Genomic DNA, 25,694 nt, shown 5'->3' on the forward strand with positions numbered 1-25,694 from the left:
GTTTGAATCCAAACCACATCTGCAAACAGACAAATTGGGGCACGCTGTCAGTGACAGTCAGCTGACACAGTACTAGCAGTGACACTCCTTGTAGCTGCTGCTGGACAGCATGGTGGCAATAGATGATTGACAGGTGATTGGCCCTCCCAACTTTCACAACGGCCTGCAGGGAGGGGGAAAGGCCAGGTCTGACCCACAGGCCTGCAAAGCCCCTGGAAATGCCACTCCTTCTCTTGGTTATCATCATTGTTGGCATAATGGCAGGCAACCAAATGATGGTGAGGAAGAGAAGGAGGAACAGAAAGATCAAGAGAGTGGTAATGTCAAAGAGAGTTAAAGACTGCTTGGAAACTTCAAGCAGTTGTGGCCTTCAGCTCCTGACTGAAATCGGGTGAGTGGAGCATATTTGTACCCATTGCCCTGATTGCCGGTGTTTCCAGCCCAATTTAAAGTGCTGGTGGCAAAGCCGTGTCCGGGCTGGTTGTGTATGTCATCATGTGAGATTGTTCTGCAGCTATTTCCATTTAGGGGGGCCCTGCCTTACTAGAAGTCAGCCTACTGGGCTAAGCAACATTTGAATTTGCTTCTAGGTTGTACTGTTGGAAATATCGTCTTAAAATCAATCAAGGGCCTTTTTAATGATGGATACCACAAGACAACTCTTCTAACCTTCAGCAGCCATAGAATTCCAGCTTTAATCGTGGAAAAGAAAGCTCTTTTAGCCCGGAATGGGGTCCTTCCTTATTGGCATTTAGTAGGCACCTCACTTAAGCCACTGTTTGCATTCAAAAGGGCAAACAGGAGGAACAAAGCCACCTCATCTAATACAGTGGTACCTCGGGTTACTGATACTTCAGGTTACAGACTCCGCTAACCCAGAAATAGTACCTCAGGTTAAGAACTTTGCTTCAGGATGAGAACAGAAATCGTGTTCCGGCGGCCCGGCAGCAGCAGGAGGCCCCATTAGCTAAAGTGGTGCTTCAGGTTAAGAACAGTTTCAGGTTAAGAACAGACCTCCAGAACAAATTAAGTTCTTAACGCGAGGTACCACTGTACTGACATTTGCCTTATAGCTGAAGAAGAACCTTGTCAGTGGTGTTCTCAGCTGAAAAAAAGCCCTGCTGGCTGGGATGGGTCCTTGAACTCTGAACATGCCTCTTGCTTGCCTAGGTGGAGAATAGATAGGGGTGCGGGAGAGCATGTCTAGGAACAGGCCTACTGTACAAAGGTAAAATTGACATCCATTGCTCCTCCCACTTTTGCCTCTGGCCCTGCCCACCACATGCATAAAGCCCTCAGAAGGTTGCTCAGAAGGTAATGTGGTCCTCAAGCTGAAGAAGGCCTCCCCCCTCTATATTTCTTTTGGTGCCTGATAGCTGCCTGAGAAATCCTCTGCTCCTCAGTCTGTTACAGTGAAGGGAGCATCCCACCAGCCTGCAAGTGAAGTTTTAGGTGCTTGCTCTGCATCTAGAGCCACAGCCACAACCTGGTTGTGGTTGTGTGAACAAAGTCGCACCTAGTTGGTGGAAGTACAGGATTCGACTGCCAGTGTGTATCCATCGCAAACGTGCACTAACAAAATGAAAGGATGCCGGCACGCGTCAGTAGAGAGTGTCATGGAGGAGCAGGTGACAAATTAGTGGCAGGTGTGCTATTGCCCTCTGCTGGACACAAGTGGTGTTGGCTGTGAAATAAAATGCAAAGTTCGCTTTTTCATTGAGGAATGAGCAGTCACTAGTAGACTGTGATAGCTCACTCGGTAGAGCATGAGACTCTTAATCTCAGGGACATGGGTTTGAGCCCCACATTGGGCAAAGCATTTCTGCATTGCAGGGGGTTGGACTAGATGACATCAGGAAGAACTTTCTGACACTAAAAGCTGTCCGACAGTAGAACTGTCTCAGGACGTTGTGGGCTCTCCTTCCTTGGGGGTTCTTAACTGGAGGTGGCATGGCCACCTGTCATGGTTGTTTTAGCTGAGATTCCTGCATTGCAGGAGGTTGAATTAGATGCACCTTGGGGTGCCTTCCATCTCTACGATTCTATGATTCTAAGTTGCTCCAGTTCAAAAACACATCAAAGAGCAAGTAGATCAATAGGTACCGCTCCAGCGGGAAGGTAAACGGCATTTCCATGCACTGCTCTGGTTTACCAGAAGCGGCTTAGTCATGCTGGCCACATGACCTGTACGCCGGCTCCCTTGGCCAGTAAAGCGAGATGAGCGCCGCAACCCCAGAGTCGTCCATGACTGGACCTAATGGTCAGGGGTCCCTTTGCCTTTAAGTTGTTCCTGGGATCACAACTGATGAGATGATTCAATTTCAATTGCATATACAGTGGACGCTCGGGTTGCGAATGTGATCCATGTGGGATGCACATTCACAACCCGCAGCGGCACGGCTGCACACGCACGGGTTGTGATTCGGCAAGTCTGCACATGCGCAAAGCATGATTTAGCACTTCTGTGCATGCACAACCGCTGAAACCCGGAAGTAACCCGTTCCAGTACTTCCGGGTTTCTGCAGTCCGCAACCCGAAAAAACGCAAGCTGAAGCGTCTGTAACCCGATGTATGACTGTGATATATGTGTGTGTGTGTGTGTGTGTGTGTGTGTGTGTGTGTGTGTGTAACTCACCTTTTTATTTCAATGCAAGGTTAAAAACAATGCCAAAGGAATGTGTCCCTCATGGAGAACCAGGGCTCATCAGTTCTTTTGCCAGCGACCTTGCCCTTTAAGTAAGGAAGCTTTGACGCAACAGACCTGAAACAAAGTGATCCTTGCCGCAGAGCAAGCAGGAGTCAGTGCTTCCTTTGACCCCTTAGTCTGGCAGGCAACTATGGAAGATTCATAACACCCTTCTTTTGATGTGCCCCTTCCCTCAGGGTATAGCACACCATCGTGCAAAAATAACTTTGGCTGCAATCCTAACTCACAGACTGGGAGCTGAGTTCAGCAGCATCTGAAGGGCCACAGATTCCCCATGCCTGCTCCTGAGAATCATAGTTTGGTGAAGTGTACAATCTAACTTGATGCCCTCTGGAAGTTGCGTGGCTGCAGGTCCTATGAGCTCTAGCCAGCATGTCCAATGCTATGGGAAATGGGATGTGTAGTCCAGCAGCTAACTGATCTGCCAAGTTGGCTGCCCCAGTCTAGAGCCTTTCTTTCCAAGGGAAGGGGGTTTTTCCTAGAGGAGTCATACAGTGGTGCATTCTGTAGTTCATTGGGAACTGGGTCTGAGTTGTGAGCCTTTCTCCAAACAATTCTGGCCAGATTCCATGCTCTTCCCACTGCGAGCACCTGGCCCCTACAAGCTTGCCCCAAAGGGAAGCCAGCCCTCACACTGAAAAATGGTCTGGCATGCTGTAAAAGTGCTTTTAAGCACATGCAAAAGAACAAAAACTGCAGGAGCCACACACTCTAATAGATAATTACACTTTGTAGTTGTGATGTTGCCTCAACAGCTTGCATTGTAGTGATGGGGGTGGAGGAGGGTGGAATCCATTGGCTTAATTTTAAGACTGCACTCCTTAATCTTTTAATTGTATAATCTTTATCCTGCAGTCTGTAATATGCACAGTGTACACCCCAAGACTGAAAGCCTGATCTTAGAAACCAAGGCCCTGGCGCACACCAGTGACATCACTGCTGTGTGCCAGGGAGTGTTTGCACCAATGCTGAATATTAAAGTGGCACCTGATTTAAATGGAAGCTGTAACAAATTAAAGGCAAACTAAATATAGTTTTCTTCAAGGAGACTTTTTTGTCACTTGTAACTCACTGGGTTTTGCATTATCAAGAGGATTGCCAACCAATTCTGTTAATCGCAGAATTTGACTCAAAATGTATAGTTCAATTACAATTGAATAGTGTTTCAGAACAAGGTCAACCTTATCCAAATCCACTTTTCCATAAAGCAGTGAGCACTGCACCATTGTCCTGATACTTTGAACCTTTTTGCCCAGGTCCTAATATTAGGCAGCTTGCAGCATGCCCTTAAGACTACAAAAACTCATAATGCAGTGCAACTGTTATGAAACATACATATTGGAGGACTATAATTTGAAGAGAGATTATATCCTTTGCCAATGGAACCCCACAGAATGTGGCTGTGCGGTCATATTTTTCCATAGATATTTACAGCCCAGGGGCAGAAAACCAGAAAATAATAGCATATACATTGTCCACATTGTCTCCTTGGCTTCTACCTCTGTGGGGTTTTTTTAGTCAAACAGCACTTGACCACCTAGGGTTACTGTCTTTTGGATGTCCGCCATCTTTCTTTCTGAGCGAGTGAGCAACCAATGTCATCCTTTACAGTTCATTAAATTCCATGAGGCTAGCCAGATGAGAAGTCTACATATTTGCAAGTAATATCCATATTTCCTATCATTAATGCTCTTTGGGGATTGACAAGAGGCCCGCTGCCATACTATAACATTTTGGCAGTCTCGAGGACTGGCAGGTCCCAATCACACACCCTTTGATTTGGAGAATTTCCTCTTCCCCTTTTGGCACGCTTGCCGGTGTCACCAAGAGCGGAAGCAAGAGGCAGTGCCAAGGTTTTGTGCAGAGCAGTGGATAACATTACTGTTCGTTACCCACTTTATCCTGACATGGCATTAGCATGCCCCTGGGCGAGCCGGTTCAGGCATGGTGCCATTTGAAGGGCTGAGCATATTCAAGGCACAGTATGTGTGTTGGGAACATGAGTGTTGAAGTAACAAGGCCTCTCAGCGAAGCAGATCCAAACGGAATTGTTTCCAGCATTTAAGTGCTAAGTCGGAGGCCGACACTATACAGCAGGGTTGCGTTTCAACTTGGACTGGTGTTTCAGGCCCTACATGAGAGTAATCGGGAACAAATGTGCTAAATCAGCCATTGTAGTGGGCAACAGTGGTCTCTGCATGCAGGCACACAGACATTTAATGTATCCTGCTGTATAGGATGAAAAACGAGCCATTTTAGATGTTTGTTTATTATTTATTTATTAAATTTGTATACCGCCCAATACCCACAGGTCTCAGGGCAGTTACGACATAAAAATTACAATATAAAAACACAAAATGCATAATAAAAACAAAAACAACCCAATAACTCTAACACATTTTAAAAGGTTCAGGTGGGTAGCCGTGTTGGTCTGACAGAGTCAAAATATATAAAAAAATTTAAAAAATGTCCAGTAGGACCTTAAAGACCAACAAAGTTTGTTCTTGGTATAGGCTTTCGTGTGCATGCACACTTCTTCAGATACACTGGAAAAGAAGTCCAGACCCTTATATATAGTGGAAGGGTGGGGTGGGGGTTTTTTCAGGAGGGTAGTAGGAGGTCTCTAAGGTGCTACTGGACTATTTTTTATTTTTTTATATATTTCAACATTTTAAAAGGGCCTTGGATGTTGGCCTTCCATATGCAGAGACTGGCCAAGCATGTTGCATGTCAGAAATGAGTCAGGAGATCCACTGTGCCCATGCACACATAAGATAAGATAAAACTTTATTCACATTAGCCAATGGCCATAGCAACAGTAAAACATTACAGTATACACAGAAAAGGAAATTTGATATAAGAGCACAATTTAAAGTCCTGAATCAGCAGTCAGTTAGTGGCCCTTATCCTTATTCTGATTGCCCCTGCTATGAACCTAGCAACCTTTGCTGTTATCTGCTCATTTTGATCTGATAGAAGAAAGGACATTGTGGCAGTGGCTGAGCGCCCTGGGATGGTTAGTATGAGTGGGGTGATGATCTCGTTCCTCAGGTCTTTGTAGAGAGTACAGGACAGGAGGACGTGTGCCGCTGTTTCGATGCTACCATCCCCACTGGGGCAAAGACTTTTCTCAGGCGGGATCTTTGGGAATCGACCCTCAAGTACCACAGATGGCAAAATATCTAGTCTAGCAAGTGTAAAAGCATGTCTGTATTTTGGGATAATAGGTTGGGGAGATATGGGGCCAGAGAATCAAAATGGAGAGGTGGAAAAGGAACATACCAAGGGCAGAATTTCCTTATAGTGGCCAGGTTGTTCTGATGCTCGATATCTTTTAGACATTGACCAGTTTGTTTTAGTAGGGCCCATAGTGAGTAGGTGTTGTGGGGATAGGCCACAAGAATGAAGTTTTTGATAGACTGTTTTAAGCCAGACACTTTTAACCCATGCACACAGAGTCGTCCTGATCAGGGTGTGTGCATTTGTTTCTGAAGCAAATGAACAGCTGAGCCCAAATTAGGGATGCTGCAAGAAATTAAGCAAAGGAGCGTACAAATGAGAACCTCCACCCTTGACTGGTTATTCATGAGGAGGAATGGGTTGAACACAGTCCAAGTCATGCAGCAAGCAGCTGAATCAGGGCTGGATTCAGCTTGATCCTCCAGCCACCCTACCTCTGCTGCCTCCTGGATGTCTCCCTATAAGCTGGAGTCCCACAACAACTGGAGGGACAGTGCCCCCCAGTGCACTAGGATGAGACAGATTCACAGAGAAAAGGCTATTAAGGTCTAGTAGCCACAACGGCTATGTCCAACCTTCTCTGCCAGAGGCAATAATGCTTCTGAATTCCAGTTGCTGAGTGAAAACTTGAACCTTGGCCTCCCAGATCTTGGTCCAACACTCTTAACCATTACACAGCACTGCCCTCTTATAGGTGCCTGATGTACCTCTGTGGGGAGGGAATTCCACATCTTAGGGGTTGTCTCAAATCATGCCTTCCCCCGGGCCATCACTTCCCCTGGACTTCTGTGGGTGGCAGAGCTACCAAGAGGGCTTCCTCTGCAGATCTTAACATCCAAGAAGGTCTGTGAGGAGACGGGAGGCCTTTCAGGCTGTTGTTGATGATGATTAATGCTTTTTTTCTGTATATAAAAAGTGCCAGTACTCACATAATCCTTTTCTTTTTTTAAATGTATTTTTATTAAAGATTTTCTTAGTTTACAAAAGTATGTGCAATCTCTCTCTCTTTTCTCTAAGTAACATTTTTTACAGATCAGTTTCATTTGTTGAGACATTAGGAAGAAGAAGGGGAGATGGATGGGGGTGGGGTCGGGTGGCGGTGTTTCTATTATACTTAGTATATGTGGGGTTTTGTGTCAGCGTCGCTTGTACAGGTTCACCACAGCCAATCACAAACAAACACCCACACCCTAGGCCAACCCAACCTCTCTCACCATCAAAGGAACACAAGTGAATAGCACAGAACCTCACATAATCCTTTTCCTCCTTTCTCTCTCTCTCTCTCTCTCTCTCTCTCTCTCTCTCTCTCTCTCTCTCACAGCATCCTGCCCTCCCCTTTCTCCTTCTTCTCCTTCTCACTCTCCAGAGCCAGTGTGGTGTAGTGGTTAAGAGCAATAGACTCGTAATCTGGTGAACCGGGTTCGCGTCTCCACTCCCCCACATGCAGCTGCTGGGTGACCTTGGGCTAGTCACACTTCTCTGAAGTCTCTCAGCCCCACTCACCTCACAGAGTGTTTGTTGTGGGGGAGGACGGGATAGGAGAATGTTAGCCGCTTTGAGACTCCTTCGGGTAGTGATAAAGTGGGATATCAAATCCAAACTCTTCAAACTCTTCTAAATTCTCCTTCCAACTTCCACAGCATTTTAGACGGCAACTGGAAGTTCCTCCCTCCTTCTGACTCCTTCCTTCTTCTTCTTCTTCTTCTTCTTCTTCTTCTTCTTCTTCTTCTTCTTCTTCTTCTTCTTCTTCCTCCCTTCCTCTCCTCCTAGTAACCAGCCGGACCATCTCCGCTCGCCTTTATGGCTTGCCCCAGCCACAGAATGGAGGACAGTGGTCCAAGCAGCAGAGGTTGCTTTCTCTTCCCATTTCTCTCTCTCTTTCCCTCTTCCCCTCATCTTTTCCCTTCCCCTCCCTGCAGGCATGGAAAGAGCAAGCAGAGGTGAAGGAGAAACAGCACTCACTCACACCTGGCCACCTGTGGCGTAATGAGGCAGCAGCATGGCAGCGCACCCAAGGGGGGAGAGCGCGCATTGCGAGGCAGCTGAGGGGGAACAGTGCAGCCTGTGGACTGAGAGCAGCAACTGCAGCCCTGAACAAGGGCCTCCTTTCCCTCCCTGCCGCCACCTCAGCTCTTCGCAACCCCCCTTTCCACCACAGTTGCTTCCTTGCACTCCCCACCCTCTACTGTATTTCCCTTACTGCAAGATTGGGAAGAGGGGGGGAAGTGCTGGTACTGTGTACCGCCAGGGGGAAAAAGCACCATTGAATTAATTTCCTTTTTTTAAAAAAAAATCAACCCAAATAATGACTGCTTCAGGGACGGAGGTGGTGCTGCGGGTTAAACCACAGAGCCTAGGACTTGCCGATCAGAAGGTCGGCGGTTTGAATCCCCGCGACGGGGTGAGCTCCAATTGCTCCTGCCAACCTAGCAGTTCAAAAGCACACCAAAGTACAAGTAGGTAAATAGGTACCGCTCCAGTGGGAAGGTAAACGGCGTTTCCGTGCGCTGCTCTGGTTCACCAGAAGCGGCTTAGCCATGCTGGCCACATGACCCGGAAGCTGTACACCGGCTCCCTCAGCCAATAAAGCAAGATGAGCGCCGCAACCCCAGAGTCGGCCACGACTGGACCTGATGGTCAGGGGTCCCTTTACCCTTTACCTTTAATGACTGCTTCTTGTTTTCTAAGTGCACTGTGGGCCCTATAGCCAGTGCGCAGTTAAACTATGGAACTCACTACCACAGTAGGCAGTGAGGGCCACTAACTTGAATGGTTTTAAAAGAGGATTATACAAATTCATGGAGGAAGAGAGGGCTTTTGGTGGCTAATAGCCACAGTGGTTATGCTCTGCCTCTAGAGTTGATGGAAACAATGCTCTTGGAAACCATGGGAGGGAAGAGAGCTCTGGTGCTCAAATCCTGCTTGCTGGTTTCCTACAGGCTACTGTGAGAACAGGATGCTGGACTAGTTGGGCTATTGGCCTAATCCAGCAGGGCTCTTCTTACGTTTTTATGTCCAGTTTCTCCCCACCCGGAGAACGTCTGTGGAAAGGCCTGAAATGATCCCATCCAGCGCTCCCACAAAATGCCTTGGTGAGGCCTATATAGAGCCGCGATTGTTTAGCATGGCACTGCAGCTGGGTCAATGGCTTATTTTGGTTTGAGAGTTATAAAAAGCCTATGTTTTGTCAATCTGTCATCCCGAAGGAACAAGCCTAGAGACTTGTTAGCCAGGCTTATTTTTGTTTGGTTTCGTTTAAGAGCCCACATTCATCAGGGGGCCTGGCATCGCTGCCTTAGTCATAAAGTCATTGTGCCCCAGTTTATTTAGACATGTCTGGCTTGTTAATTGCAAAAGGGAAGGGTGGGGGGGAAGCCTTCAGGATTGTGGAAGAGACATCAATCAGTGTCTATGAGAGATTCTCTCTCTCTCTCTTTTAAAAAAGTAAGGCTAAACTTCAGGGAAAGAGGCTGCAGGAGGAAAACATGCAGCTCTATGAACAGGTACATGGCCTGCTATGGCATGGGGCTGTTTGGATGAAAGATGTGAGGAAAAAGTGGACATTTGTAGCCTAATAGTCCTTAACACCAGGGGTGTACTAGGTGCTTTTACTTTATTTTTTTAAAGAAACAAAAGTGCCGGTACTCACCATGAAGTTGTTATAGCAAGTGCCACCCTTTTAACATTCGGGGGTGAAAAGTGCTGTTGCTACATACCTTTGAGTACCCCATAAAAAAAAAGAACTGGATGTACTATCAGTTGACTAATCTGATCCTTCTTCACTTCAAAAGTACCACATTCCATGCACCTGCAAAACTGACAAAATATCTTGTGGCTTGCACCACAATATCTGAGGGGTGAGAGACTCCAGGTGTTCCTGTGCTTATTTAGGGTTCCATTTTCTTTCTTCTTCTTTTTTTTAAAAAAAAATTATTAAGTTATCCATTTTAACAATCCAATAAAAACCACATTAAAACATACAATACAATCAAAAAAAGCCAAATAGTCATACCAAATTATGTATCTTTGGGTGACTTCCCATGCTCTGAAGTTCAGGGAGTAATGATCTAATATTGTACTGCATTCCTTAATTAGTCCAAATAGTCCCAATAAAACATTTCCAGTGTTGTTTCTTCCTTTATTTTTAACAGCCTCTGAATTTGTTTAGTAAGCCGGTTAGTCTTTTGTAGTACTGTGCGAAATATTTTAATTTTTGTCTTCTTTATTTCCCAAAGTTCTCATCGACGCCATGTTCACTTTCTGTGAAAGTGTTCCATTTTCTTGGAATGATAGTGAATGGAGATTGCAGTGTGTTTAGGATGTATGGTTTTATTGACTCAAATATCCAATCTGAGCACAAGATGGAGGGGCTCACAGCATCAACACTCCAACAGAACTTGCGTCCCCATGGACTCCTACTGAGATCCCCAAACCATAGCTCTTGGCTCCAGCACACAGGCCTCTGTGTCTCCTGCTTCTAGAATCAGCCCCAAACTCACCCACAAACAAAAAATCCTTGGCCTGTTGTTCCCCATCTTCAAGTGATGTGGCATCCAGCTAACTGATGAGGCATCCAGAAAAGGCCCGCCCATTTGTCCTTATAGCAATCTGTTAGGACATGTAAAGGACAGTACTTAACTGGCCAGCCAAGGCCATTAAGGAACTGGTTTGACTGGTTTCCTCTTACATCAGAGATACAGGATTGCAGATTCAAAAGGAGCCACAGGCACCATTCAGACTGACCCCTCCAACCTATAACAATATATACTCTGATTTCACCAAGTGTTTGCATTGCTTCAATACTGTTCAGTGCCTGTTTTTATTTTATTAGATCCTTCCCTGCTTCCCCCTTCCTTATGAAGCTGCCTTATCCCAAGCCAGAGCATTGCTCCATGCAGCTAAGTATTGTTTGCACTGATTGGCAGCAGCTCTATAGGATTTCACAATGGGAGCTGGAGTTGCCGGAGGTTAAACCTGGTACTTACTGTGTGTAAAGTATTTATTCAGGAGCTGCTCAAGGTATCTGATAAGACCCAACATTCTTTAATCCCACTTTCCCCCTCTATTTGGAGTGTTCAAAATGACTGGCTGTCTCACCACTAACATGATTCAGCAGGTACAGAATGAAAAAAAAAATCTACCTTATTAAAATAAAATAAAATAAGAATAAAATAAAAAACGCAACATATCATATACCTGCAAACAACTTGTGGATTTCCCCCAGGCATCTTGCTGGTCACTGTGAGAAGCAGATACTGGCATTAGATGATCCAGCAATCTATTTTTATTTTCTCGTATTTTGGAGTATTATAGCTTTACTTAGTGCTGCTGTGAAAAATCCCTTTTAGTACTTTGTTAGAAGCGACCCCGGTCCTCTCTGCTAGTGTCATGCACTGAAGTGTACGGTGACATCTACTGGCTGAATAAATATACTGCATGGAGCCTGTAGCACTGCAGGTACCAGGCTAGTAGGAACTGGAGGAAGTAACCTGTGACTCCCTTTTCCTCTTAACATTTCCTTGGATTGGTGGGGGCGCGGGGAGAAAATGTGCTGAGTCTTCTTTGCTTTGTCTGCTGAAACCCACATTTTTGGAGTAAGTGATTCAAGCGTCGTTCCCTTTTGGGAACTGGTGCAGTCCTCTGCTGCATGTCCAAAGGTGGGGTCAAAATGCTGATATTTGATTCTGTTCTTATCCACACAGGAAGAAGTGTGTTCACACAACTAGGAAGAAGCATGAACTGTTGAATGCATCTGGAGCATGGCTGCCATGTGCTTCTCTTGGATGCCAGCGGCTACAGGTATGAAATATCCCCCCACACACACACACACTCTGCAGTTTTAGCAGTAACAGTGCTTGAATGATGCATGGCATGGAGAAAGTAGAGAGAGAAAGTGTTCCTCCCTCTTTTTAGGACACCAGAACCAGTGGCGTAGCGTGGGTTGTCAGCACCCGGGGCAAGGCAAGTAATTTGCGCCCCCTAACCCGTGGATTTGCACCCCCTAACCCATGGATTTGCGCCCCCTAACCCCCAGATGTTGCGCCCGGTGCGGCCCGCCCCCCTGCACCCCCACGCTACACCACTGACCAGAACTCATGGACATTCAATGAAGCTCAAGGTGGGAAGATTAAGGGTGGCAAAAGGAAAGTACAGTGGTACCTCGGGTTACAGATGCTTCAGGTTAGAGACGCTTCAGGTTACAGACTCTGCTAACCCAGAAATACTACCTCGAGTTAAGAACTTTGCTTCAGGATGAGAACAGAAATCGCGTGGCGGTGGCAGCAGCAGGAGGCCCCATTAGCTAAAGAGGTGCTTCAGGTTAAGAACAGTTTCAGGTTAAGAATGGACCTCCAGAACAAATTAAGTTCTTAACCCGAGGTACCACTGTACTTTATGCAGCACACAGTTAAAAGTGTGGCGTTCCCTCCCTCCCTGAAGATGCAGTGTGAACCACCAACTTGAATGGCTTCTAAAAGGGTTAGACAACATCATGGAGGATAAGGCTATAAATGACTACCAACTCTGATGGCTATACTGTGCCTTTGCAGTTGGAGGCAGTGATGCTTCTGAATACCAGTTGCTGGAAACCACAAGAGGGGAGAGGGCTCTTGTGTTGTGCTTTCAGGTTTCTCACAGTCATCTAGTTGGCCACTGTGAGAACTGGATGCTGGACTAAACGGGCCCCTGGCCTGATTCAGCTTCTTACGTTCTTATAAGGGAAATCTGCAAGCGCTCTAGTTGCAGCCAAATCACGCCCTGTGTCCCCTCCTGAAACAGTAGCTGTTCCCTCTTTAATCTAAGCACCAGGCAGTAGGAAAACATTCCTCATAAGATTGCAGATTTTAAAAGTCTGAGACCAGGACCTCTATATAATAACAACAAAAATAATTTATTATTTATACCCTGCCCATCTGGCTGGGTTTCCCCAGCTACTCAGGGCGGCTCCCAACAGAATGTTAAAAACACAGTAAAACATCAAACAATAAAAACTTCCCTAAACAGGGCTGCCTTCAGATGTCTTCTAAAAGTCAGATTGTTGTTTGTTTCCTTGACATCTGATGGGAGGGGTTCCACAGGGCGGGCGCCACTACCAAGAGGGCCCTGTGCCTGGTACCCTGTAACCTCATTTCTAGCAGTGAGGGAACCGCTAGAAGGTCCTCGGTGCTGGACCTCAGTGTCCGGATTGAACAATGGGAGTGGAGAAGCTCCTTCAGGAATACTGGACCGAGGCTGTTTAGTGCTTTAAAGGTCAGCACCAACACTTTTAATTGTGAATTCCTCTAAAGGACCCTCTTTCCCCACATTGATTTTTCAGCCTGTTCATTTAAAATTGTTTAGATCCTGCTTGGCCAAACGCTCAAAGGTGTTAACCTCAAGTAGGGATGGGGGAGAAATTCATTTCAGTTCACACTTAAAGGGGAAGTTACCTAGTCTGTACTTTCTGAAACAAAATGGGAACCAAAACAGAGCCATCCTTTAAAAGTTGTCCTTTTCTGAATTTTGCAATGTAGTCATGCAATCAAGCAGTGTGTGCAAAATGCATGTACTTGGCAAAGTGTGCATGAGAAAAATGCACATAGTAGTGAAAATAACATACAAAATACATTATAGGATGGGGAAATGCTTTGCAAGAATGTGCATTGTGGGCAAAATTTAATGCAAGCATGAAAGTTGGGAGAAAGTCGCGTTCAGTGACATTTTATATTTTTAAAAAATGAAAACTGATGTGGAAATATGGAGAACTGAACTTCAGATCAGAAAAATGGGGAACTGAGAAACCAAAATTGACACCCATCCATGCCTAACTTCAAATAAAGTATTAAAAGATGATGATGTTGTTGATGATGATGATGAAAGATTGCATTTGATGGTGGCTTTTTGCTAGCAGAAACAGCCTATTCTCACATGAGTTAAGACATCCAGCTTTTACCAATCTCTCCTGCTTATTGTAGCCCCCTGGAAGCTTCAATGAGTGGTGATGGAGACTGCTGAAGACTGAATGCTTTGCCTTGCACCAGTGTATCACCCAATAGTGCAAAGCCCCCAATGGATGCAGCAGATTGGAGAGCCTGCGACCCTCCATGTTACATTGGACTTCAGCTCTCCATCTGTCATGGCTGCTTTTGTTGAGATCCCTGCATTGCAGGGGGTTGGGATAGTGGAAAGCAGTGTTAGCATGAGGTTTTTGAAGGCCCTTGAGCAAGTCATCCTCTATAGCAGTGTTTCTGAAACTTGGGTCTCCAGCTGTTTTTGGACTACAACTCCCATCATCCCAAGGTAGCAAGACCAGTGGTCAGGGATGATGGGAGTTGTAGTCCAAAATCAATTAGATACCCAAGTTTGGGAAACACTGCTCTCCAAAAAACCATTGTCATCAGCTCCTCCTCTATGTGAGAGGATTCAGTGTGGCTCTTTTGAATGCTCCTTTGTTCCCCATTGGATGGCCCTGCCATTAGGCAGAGTGAGGTGGCTGCTTCTGACAGCAAATTGTGCATTGTTAAATATAGTGTTGATATATTTCAATTACAGGCAGGAGGGGAGGAAGCGCTTCTGATGCCAAAATATTGGCCTTGGGTATTTATGCACCTCAACTTAAGGGAGGGGGTGTCATTTGCTGCTCTGCCCCAGAAATCAAAATGTATTGGGCCTGTAATGGCATCACTAGAGTTTGCAATTGCTTCTTTCCCTCTGCGACCGAACAGCGTTATAGGATGGTGGCGCTCCATCTTGTCGCAGGCTAAGGCGATGCTTATCTTGAGTGCAGAAGCCCAGACAGTGAGAGTGTTGATGCAAATGGCTAGCCTCTCGCAGCCTTTGCCAACTATTGATTAGGTATCTGATTTGCTTCCCCTTGACAATAGGCCACAAGACTAAGCCAATAAAGCGAGGGGAATGAAAACCTGTCACGATCATTCGATGCAACCGGGAGGCCAATGGGAAGGAGGAACTGACGGCTGGATGAGGGGAAGGTGGGAGGGAGGCAGAAATCTGTCTTAGCAACAGAAGAAAACAACCTTCTCTCCTCCCTGCCCTCGTCACCTCCCAGTGTCCCAGCTCAGCTACATGGGGAAGATTCCTGCTTATGTTTCTTAATAATATTTTGAACTGGCTTGCTTCTCAGATGGAATGTGGCTTAAAATAAACAAGGAATGGCTTACCTGGGCAACTCCCCATCAGCTTTATAAAGGTTATGTGTGTGAGAGATAATTTTCCCTCCTTCTCCAGTCATCTGATCTTCGGGCAGAAATAGATGGCTATTGTCTTGTTTGGTTCTTAATCTCTCCCTGTAGGTAACCCTGACTGCAAATTAAGATCAGCTTCATTTATTTCTGCCTTTAATAAGTTCCCAGTACAGATGAAAGCATCATTTGAAACCCACTCTAGTTTTATCGGACAGGATGGTATTTATTTACCACTAGGACGATGCTCATGAAAGGGTAGGAATGTGTATGGCAATGTGGTCCCTGGCAGACACATTCTTTCCCAGAAGGCCTTGGGCACATGCCCCTCTGTCTTCTGACTTATTGGAGAAACTGGGGGCCTTTGGCCTTCCAGGTGTTGATGAACAATGACTCCCGTCTGCTTACTGACAACCTTGCCAAACCCACTTCAATGGCTACTTGCCATGATAGCTGTGTTCTACCTCCACCATCAGAGTCAATATTCTTCTGAGTACTAGGTACTCAGGGAATTATAAGTGGTTTAACAGTCAATCCCTCCCTGCAGTGAACTCTGGGAACTGTAGCTCTTGGAGTGGAATAAGGCTCTCCTTAGCACTCTCAGCACCCTTAAACTACAGTTAGCAGGATTCTTGGGGGGGGGGGAGCCATGTTTAAAGTGGTATGATGGCACTTTAAATGTATGGTGCAGATGGGGCCCTAATGTGATATTTCCCTCATCTGAAAGAAAGACGTAGAACTGAACGTAAGCCAGTTGCTTTCAGTATGTTTTAGCACATGAAAGTGGTTAGGGACATGCTGCAAGAGACTGAAATACGCTACTTCTTGGTTCAGTCCAACTTTCAAAGCCCAAGTTGGAGCTTTTGTAAGATCAATTAACAGTGTTGAGATCTACTGGATATAGCCAATCTGTGTCCAACTTTACCCCATAAAAATGATTTGGGAATTTGATGCTAAGGGAATTTATGATGGATGGACTCGTGTGTGTGTGTGTGTGTGTGTGTGTGTGTGTGTGTGTGAAAGCTATATGAAGCCATCTGTTTGTTTCCAAATGATTTTTTCTGGGAATGACCTTGGGCCCCCATCAAAGTTCAAGTCACTCTCAGCTAGGCATGGGCCAGAAATAGGTGCCTTGAAGGGACTGCCCTTCTCCACCATCACCTAAAGACTCATCCAGCAAACTCAGCAGAGCCTATGCTCTCTGAGCTCTGAAATCTGGATGAATTTTCAACCTTCTTACCACAACACTACACACAGGGGAGCCAGCATGGCATTCTCCAAGCAATGTTGTGCTGCAGCACTCACCATTCTTGACCTTTGTGCATGCTGGTTGGAGCTATACTTTTGTATCCCACTTTTCCTCCGAAAGAGCTTAGGGTGACAGGCAACAAAACAGCCAAAGAGTACATTAAAACAGTTCAAAAACATCTGAAAACATTCAAGTCCTTTCATTTTCTCTTTCAATGGAGATTTGTTCTGCCTGTGCTCCAAGACAGTGAAGTTTGTGTCTACGGGAAGCAAAAGACTCGTGTTGAAATCCACTCTCGGAAGCTATTAGCATGTTGTCAAGGGCCATAGACAGCTCTGAGAGGTTGACTCTCTCCTCCTTGTTGACATCCACACTCTTAAGGAATCTCCATGCAATTTTCAATCCTTTCCTGGGCTGAGCGGGAGACAGCTTGCTCAGGACTTGCAAAGACCAACAACATCGAGAGGAGCACCACGTTAGCTAGAGCTTTTGTGCTGGCAGCTGGTGACATGGTGGGCTGTGTTGCTCACCTGACTTCCATCCAGCTGAGCCACAAAGCAGAATGGAGAGAGAAAGGAGGTGTGGACAGGGTGGGGGTGGGGAATGTGTTTTAAATGTCTGATGTGTACACAACCCCAGTGTGTATCAAATCGCAGCTTTCTGTGTGATGCAGATACACCTTTTAGGATTTTCTTTGCTTACTATTCCAAGGGAAAGATGTTTTCTAGTTTGCATTTTCAGGGGTTTTTAGTAAACAAGGAATCCTTGGGATATGTAAAGGCTCAGCTTTTTAGTTAGTATGGGTGTACATGTTGCTAACCCTGTGTGTCAATCAGGCAGCGACTCCCAAGCATTCTTACCTGCTTTCCTTTACCACCCCCACTTTCTTCCTTCCTCCCCAGGGGTGATTGGGGTTGTTTATTGGTGAAGAGAGGACAGATGACAAATAGGCTTAGCCACAGCAATGGAATGCAAGTGAGTCCCCGCTATGTTTAATTAAGAAGTGATGACAGCTGACTTAATTCCCTGAGTCTGCAGTTAAGAGTTTCCTGACCTAGACGTTATTGGACATGGTCCTCAGACTGATATATATTGTTCCCAGTGGTCCTGCTGTTGTGCCCTTTGTCTAGACGTATGCAGGGTGGACAAAATCTATGCTTCTTATCAGCATACACATAATGAGGCAGTGAAATGAGAATGCTTATGAGTTTGGGACAAAGCAGCAGGTGAGATGGAATTTCCAGGGGCAAACCATAATGCCAACATTTTCTACCCTTTTGCAGTATTGATCTGGCTTTTGTAGTTACTTGGATTTATTGCCTACATATTTTTAAATGTATAGTATATCCTGCCTTAGTATCTCAGATCAGGGAAGATTAGACCTCCAAATAATAACCATCAACATCAGTGAAAAATCAGCACACATGACTATTTTTCATCTTGGTAGGATTTTGATCGGGGTCCAAATGTTATAAGAATGCTGCATGACTAGCCTCAAAAGGGATGTGGTTGTCTGGAACACTGAACAGAAACAATTCACGCTGCAAAATTTTATTGCAGGTCTCACGTGTACAAAATAATCACCTAAGAAGGGATCATTATGCTTCGTATAGAACCCAACTCCTAGGATCCAGGATCCCTTCAGTCCCCCACCCCAATAAAATATTCAAGGGGCCCAGGTACCCACCCACCCCCTGTTAATGGGCGTTGCCATTCAAATGGTGTGTGTGTGCCGTGTCATGTAATCAATTATGTGGGGGCAGGGCTTACCTGCCCTCCAATATTTTTTTCAGGTTGGCACCCCTGATTCTTGGTAGTGACCTAGCCGCTCCCAATCTCAGTTGAATCCAAGTCTGTATTTGCAGGTATTGCTACTTTCATAAACTATATATATTTTTTGTGCATGCGTCAACTGTACTGCAACATCCAGAGAAGTGCTCTGCTTCATTTCACTTGGGAACTACAAATCAGGTAAAGGTAAAGGGACCCCTGACCATTAGGTCGAGTCGCAGACGACTCTGGGGTTGTGGCGCTCATCTTGCTTTATTGGCCGAGGGAGCCGGCGTACAGCTTCTGGGTCATGTGGCCAGCATGACTAAGCCGCTTCTGGCGAACCAGAGCAGCGCACGGAAATGCCGTTTACCTTCCCGCCAGAGCAGTACCAATTTATCTACTTGCACTTTGACATGCTTTTGAAGTGCTAGGTTGGCAGGAGCAGGGAGTGAGCAACGGGAGCTCACCCCGTCGCAGGGATTCGAACCTCCGACCTTCTGATCAGCAAGTCCTAGGCTCTGTGGTTTAACCCACAGCGCCACCCGCGTCCCTGCCTACGAATCAGGCAGGCCTACATTAAAATGAAAACTGAACAGGTTTCTCTCCCCTGTCCTTGCTTGTGTCCCCTGTGAGGTTGGCCACATGGTAAGGAGTAATGGCTGTATCCAGCATTCTCCTTTCGCTAGTGGCATGGGCTCTTGAGCTGCCAGATAGGCCAGTTTTAATGTTGTGCAATTGGGGAATGAAGTGCAACTGTTGCAGTGGGGGAGACTTTCTGCACAACAAATTGCACCCTCCATTGTGCAACAAAGTTACTAGCAACCTGCTTGTGCATTCTCTTGGGCAACAATGTTCCACTGCAGCAAAACATTTCTCCAGCGAAGCAACGGTATTGCTACATGGTTTTAACTTAGTGGTACGTTGGATACAACCCTAAGAACAAAAGAAAAGCCTGCTGGATTAGGCCAATGACCCATCTAGTCCAGCATCCTGTTCTCGAAGTGGCCACCCAGATGCCTCGACTGGAAGCCCTTGTGAGCACAAGAGCCTTCTCCCCTCCTACGATTTTGAGCAACTGGTATTCAGAAGCAGTACAGTGGTACCTTGGGTTAAGAACTTCATTAGTTCTGGAGGTCTGTTCTTAACCTGAAACTGTTCTTAACCTGAGGTACCACTTTAGCTTATGGGGCCTCCAGCTGCCGCCGTGCTGCCACCACGCGATTTCTGTTCTCATCCTGAAGCAAAGTTCTGAACCCGAGGTACTATTTCTGGGTTAGCGGAGTCTGTAACCTGAAGCGTCTGTAACCTGAAGCATCTGTAACCCAAGGCACCACTGTACTGCTTTTACCATGTAGGCAGAGCATAGCCACCATGCCTAGTATCCATTGATGGCCTTCTCCTCCGTGAATTTGTCTAACCCTCTTTCAAACTCATCCAAGCCGGCGACCACCACTGGCTCCTGTGGAAGCGAGTTTCATAGTTTAACTATTCACTGCATGAAGAACCTCTTTCTTTTCTCTGTCTTGAGTCTTCTTCCATTGTTCAGCTTTGTCGCATGTCCACGAGTTTTCATATACATTGGTTTCTCCTGGCAGTAAATGCTTCCGAGAGAGACTAGGTTTCTGGTTGGGCAGCACTGAATCCCTCCTTGCACTGTGTTCCATAGCTTAGTGATGCGCTGTGGGAAGAGTAGGTGCACAGGAACAAAGAAAGAGACTCCGCAAGGCGCTTCATATGCAAAGTGAGCAGTCATGCACTCTGCTTGAAGGGAGGGGGCTTCTAAACCGACTGCAGCTGCTCTCCCATCCCAAATTGGCATTAAAACCCACCTTTGAAATGAAAGGAAGCAGGAGAGAGGAGGGAGGTGATGGGTTCTTTCCCCCTTCGGCCATGCACAACCAGTTATTTTTATTTTTATTCTTTTAAAAAAGCCTCTCCTCATTTTGCCACCACTCCAGAGTCAAAACAGGCTGCAGGCTCCTCACCTCACTGTCATTGGAGAGCCTTCCAGATTGGAGGAAACTTTGTTTTCCAGCCTAATTAAGCTCTGATGACTTCAGCTATCTTTCCCACCCCTGATTAAGGCCACAATACTAATTAAACTCTTGGATAATTAAAAATGCAAATTGTCAGGATCCACAGCAAGCCTCTGTTTTCATGCTTCGGGACAAGAGAGGGAAGAGTTGGTAGACCCACAAGTGGGGCGTAGCAGTAAATTGTGCTCAGTCCCTCTCTGATGTGTATCAGGGACACTGGCTGCTGGGAGTAGGTTTTTTTCCTCATACCCTGCAGTTAGAACATTACATTTGATTAAACCAAGTATGTGCGTAGGTATGTTCAGTTGGGTGTGAGCTGTATTGCTTCAGGAATCAACACGAACATCCGTCTAGACAGGACTACAAATCACATATGTTGTATAAGGGGGGGGGAGAGATTTAAAAGGGAAAATGTAGAGTGCAGCTGAGAGGTAGAACACATGCTTTGCATCAAGAATGCCCCAAGTTCAAGCAATGGGGAAGACTCTGGTCCCAAAGCCTTGGAAGGTTTACTAAATCTGCTCTGCCCCATTAAAAATATGCTCCTCCGGAGAAAGAGGACAATGGCTTCTGCCCATTCCGCACAAACACACAGGGGGCAGTGACAGAGATTTGGTTCAGATTTTAATGTGCTGCTGTCTAATTCACACTTTCTGTAGCACTCTGTGAGCTGAAACACAGTTATCTTTCGAAACTGGCACTTCTCTGAATTTTGTAAGGCAATTCTTCAACCCTATTCTCAGACTCCGTTCCCCACCTGCTCTGCCGCACACCTGCAGTCCTGCTCATTATGGCATCTGGAGGGATGCATGGATGGCAGGAGCAGGGGAGGGTCCAGTACATTGGAAGAGTGTGTGTTTTGTAAGCAGAAAGCTGCAGGTTTGTTCCCTGGAGTCTCTTGGTAGGAAGATGAGGCACAAGGCTTGCCAGGTGGGTCAGAGTGGCTGTCCTAGCTCCCCAGAAGGTGGGTTACAAGGAGGGTGAGACGATGGGGATGCCAGCATGGTACAAACACAGTAGCAGGCACGTCAGATGGTCTCTACTGATGCTGGCCTCCCCACTGCCTCATCCCTCTCCCTCCTGGTAAGCAACAGTGACCCACTTTCCAGAAAGTTGGGTAGCAGCTTCACCCCAACTGGTGAACCACTCCTGAGTGAATTCTCCCACCATTGTTAATAGTTCCTCTTCTGCCCCTCTATCACCACCAAGAACCAATGAGGAAGCAGGCAGTGGTCCCTGCTGCTCCACCTTCTCACACCATTGGCTGGGCCAGATCAAGACGCAAATTTACAAATAGGTTACTGTAATGACGAGCAGGAGCAGGTCCACAGAGGGAGGCGTTCGCAACCCACAGCACCATGTCTGTGCATGCACAAAGCACAATTTAGCTAAACTAGACCTCTAGTCCAGGACTGCCCACTCTGACTGGTAGCAGCTCTGCAGGACCACAGGCAGAGGGCCGTACCCATCACCTGCTACCTGATGGTTTTAACTGAAGATCCCATGGATTGAACCTGGGACCTTCTGCAAAAAATGCATGCACACTGACACTGATCTTTTACTAAAGCTTGCTTCGATTCCATGCCATAAAGTTCCACAGAAATTCACCACAATTAACTTCCTAACTTCCTAACTCCTGACTTTCACTTGGGTCTCCACTCTCAAGCATCTCCCCATCAGTCACCTGGGGAAGTAAAGATTGCCAGTCCTTCTTCAAGCTCCATGTACCCTTACAGTTCAGCAACCACAAGTGAACTGTGTAGAGTCGGTCTCTTTCTTATACAGTGGATGCTCAGGTGTGGGCCCCTGGCAAATGCCCAGCCCACCCCTCTTTCTGATAGGCTATCCAATAACTCCATTGGGTGAAAAAGCTGTAAAAATTAAAAGGATTTAAAAGAAACCGCACAAAGAATAGGGTTGTTTTAGCACTTTCCCAGTTGGGACCAGCTACTTGGAAACAGCCATATAATCATGGCAGCTCATCGTGGAGTTTTGCCAGATTTGACTCACTGTGTGTCTCTTGTCTGATAGCCCTGATTGGCTGACAGTTATGGCAAACTGTGCTCCATTGTCCTGTCTATGTGTTTAAAATGTAACAAAAGAATAAACAGGGAGTCATTGTCTCAACCCGTGGTGGATTTCCCCTCCCCTCCCCTCTCTTTCTCCTTCTCGCACACAAAGAGCTGCAGGTGTTTTCCTGGAGACACAAAAGTTAACAAGGATAGAGGTGTTGGCCAACAGCCAGAAGGATAAAATTGCCCAGAAGAGAAAGATGAGGAACTACAAGAGTCGTCCCATGCTGAGTTTTTGTACCTTTGTGGCTCTCGAAGCAAACACATAGGTCAGTAATCAAAGGTTTAGAAAGTCATTTGGCTCCTGCGGCTTGGCCTCCGAATCAGAATGCAAAGACCATCTGCTGGGCTGAAGTTTGTCTTTTGAGGGCTATCGACCATGTCCCAATCTCAGTTACGCCACTGTAAGCCCAAAACTCTGCCCTGGAGAAAGTCAAAACGAGTCACTTTTGGCGATACATCAATGCAATTGATGATAATCTGATTCCCCTCCCAGCCCCCACCCACCCTTAGTAATTCTCTCTCTCTCTCTCTCTCTCTCTCTCTCTGCCAGGGTAATATTTGTGCCCTGGCCCCCTTTTTAACTGTGTTGTCATGGCGATGGGCTTCTCTTCTCTGGAAAGGGTGAGGAATCTCTGAATTATTGTCCCCAAACGTTTATCTACCCACCTCAATCAAAGTATGAGTTCAATGAAAGTGCAAAACACAAAGGAATAGCAGCCTTGGCTGTTGTTCCAACGTCTCCTGGTCTCCCCTCTTTCGGAGGCCAAAGGCTTCACTGCCAAGCTCATCCCCAGATGCCCCAATAAAGCCCATGCTTTGTCTAATGGTGGCAATGTTGATGGCAATTGGTGAGAAGAAGGGATTGCCAAGTGGGCACTGGAATGGTGTGCCTATCTTTTAGTGCTTTGCAAATGGGGCCTTTTGTGGGGGGCAGTCTGTGTCATTGAACAATAAATGGAGTGTATGCACATAAGGGAGGTTTTAGGGGTTTTTTTGATGGGGGGAGGGAGGAATTCTGGCTACAGAAACATCAATAGTGCAGCAGCAAAGTCAGAAGTTCAGGCTGTCTTCATGCTCACAGACCTGGCACCTCATAGTCATGCCCCTTCTAGGTTTATGCAGCCTTCTAAGATTATACAACTTATAATCATTCAATTTATGAATGCTATCCTACTCTGCGCAATACCCTTTTTGAGATGCGGCTGCAACACTGGTTGGGAATGAATCAGAGTAGCCAAAATATTCAGGACTGGGAACGCCTTGGAATTAGAAATAGCTTATTCCAGCGCTGCTTAAGGGATTCCATCTTTGCAAATGCCTCTATGATAGAGCATGAATCACGTCTTTTAGACCAGGGATGGGAAACCAGTGTCCTGGAAGCCAGATGTGGCCCCCCAGACCTCTCTATCTGGCCATCATGGCTCTTCCCAGGCCACGCCCCAGGTCACACACCCTCTCCCCAAGATGCACCCCTCATTTGCCCTGCTCTGCACCTGCCCCCCAAGTGCTATTGCCTGACTGGGGTGAGTTCTGGAACCAAGATGATGCTCTCAATCGTGGATGTCTGCGAAACCTTTGGCATTTTGGTGACTGTATAAAAGAATCACTTCCATGGCTTCAGCCACTGTTTGCCTCTGGTACTTTCTGTTCCTTGCCTCTCACCAAACCCAGTTTCTCATGTGGCCCCTGCTGCCACTTGCATGTGCCAGGCAGAAGTGACAGAAAGCAAAGCCTTGATAGGAAAAGAAACTCCCGCTGTCTTAGTGCCAAAGGTGTCCATTGGATTTTTTCACTCCTCTGAACATTGCAAGACAGCAGTTTAAATGTATCAAACTGCACATTTAAATGAGTATTTTGAAGAAGAAGAAATATACACACATATTTTGAGAGAGAGAAAGCATATATTTAAATACTTATTTTGGGATGTTTTCTTTAAAAAAAATAAAAATCACAGAATAATGTGGGCAGAATTATGGGTAAAAACATGGAGAAGTGACACAGTCTCTCAAGAGTCAGATCCACTAGTTACTAGCTTGCATTCTTATTGAGGTGCTGCTATTGTCAAAGTCCTCCTGTAGATGCAAAGAAGAGAGAACCTATCAATAATGACTGATGATTTCTGATTACATTTCTTTACCACAGATCTCCCCTTGGCAGATGGACTGATCCCATTTCTACCCTTTCACATCCAGGTACTGGGTTTGGGGTGGGGTAGTTTGAAGCATTTATAACACTAGTACTATGACATTGGATTTGCAGAGTAGCTTAACATTCCATTTCCCTTCACAAGGAATTCTGTGGATTGCAGTTCTGGGAGGGGAATATGTGCTCATAACAACTCTCAGAACCCTTAACAAACTCCAGCTCCCAGAATTCTTTGGGAAAATCCATGACTGTTGAAAGTGGTGTCATAGAGTGGCCTCAGTATAAGGAACACATAAGACTGCATATGAAAATGCACATAGATTTCTTACAGAAAAAATGCACCATGCCGGCATAAACAACCAAAGTTACATATAATTCCTTATGTTAACAATACTCCAGTGTTCATTTTTATAAGCTGCTGGATATTGGCATTGCTTGTACCACTTTTCAAGAACCCTCACCATGTTCTTCATTGTATCAGTATGAGAAAGCCAAAATAAATAATGTAGCACTGAGAAACATATGTATAACTTTAACGAAATGGCAAAATGCTCAGTGTGTTTTAATGGAAGCCTTCCTCAGGAGCACATTAATTTAGTTTACTGATATTTCCAGTAAGGCTACACCACCAGGAGTGGTGAAGACTGCAGTTCATCACAGGCCACTCCATGGCTGAACTGGGATTTGAACTCAGGTCTAGTGACTGTCTGAAACACCTCCTCTCACCCCCAGTGTCCCAGCCCCATAGAGGGTATACATGGATTTTCAGGTGAAAACCATCATTTCCTCAACACTGACACTACATGATGAGATATAAGCATCGTTTGAAACTTGGGTATCTGGTCATTTTATTATGCAATTTGTCAACTCAGCTTTTGGAGGAAGGGCTCTTGGGACGGATAAATCTGCCAATTTCAGTTCCTTTCATTGTCTCGTTTTTCCAACCTTAGATTCTGTTTTCCGCATGTGAGTTTTTCCTTTTTAAGTCCTCATAAAAATTCACCAGCTTTTTAGTGTGAATTTATCCCAATATACACATTTTGGCAAAGCTATTACAAGATTTTGGCATGCTTCATTCAATAATATATGCATTTTATGCACACTTTACCCTAGTATATGCCTTTGTGCACACCACACTGGGCTTAGAGAACAGCATTACAAAATCTGGAGAAAGGTGAATGTCAAAAGATGGTCATGTTTCGGTTCATGTATTGTTCTGGAAAATACAGATTCTCTGAGTTCACCTTTGAATGTGAACTGAATTGAGTGTCATCTCCATCTGTAGGAGGG

At 45.8% G+C, this 25,694-nt stretch overlaps 1 long non-coding RNA gene across 1 annotated transcript in view; it reads left to right on the top strand.

Moving 5' to 3' along the window:
- The window catches only part of LOC309519887, an 88,487-nt gene extending 63,088 nt beyond the window's left edge, over positions 1 to 25,399 (top strand). The window contains exons 2-4 of the long non-coding RNA XR_014214052.1: positions 11,650 to 11,746; positions 22,366 to 22,525; positions 24,402 to 25,399. This is a non-coding gene — a long non-coding RNA (uncharacterized lncRNA). The remainder of the gene's footprint in view (positions 1 to 11,649; positions 11,747 to 22,365; positions 22,526 to 24,401) is intronic.
- The last annotated feature ends 295 nt before the right edge of the window (positions 25,400 to 25,694 follow it).

The sequence above is a fragment of the Podarcis vaucheri genome, assembly GCF_965113315.1.
Source record: "Podarcis vaucheri genome assembly, chromosome: 15".
Classification (NCBI taxonomy): domain Eukaryota; kingdom Metazoa; phylum Chordata; class Lepidosauria; order Squamata; family Lacertidae; genus Podarcis; species Podarcis vaucheri.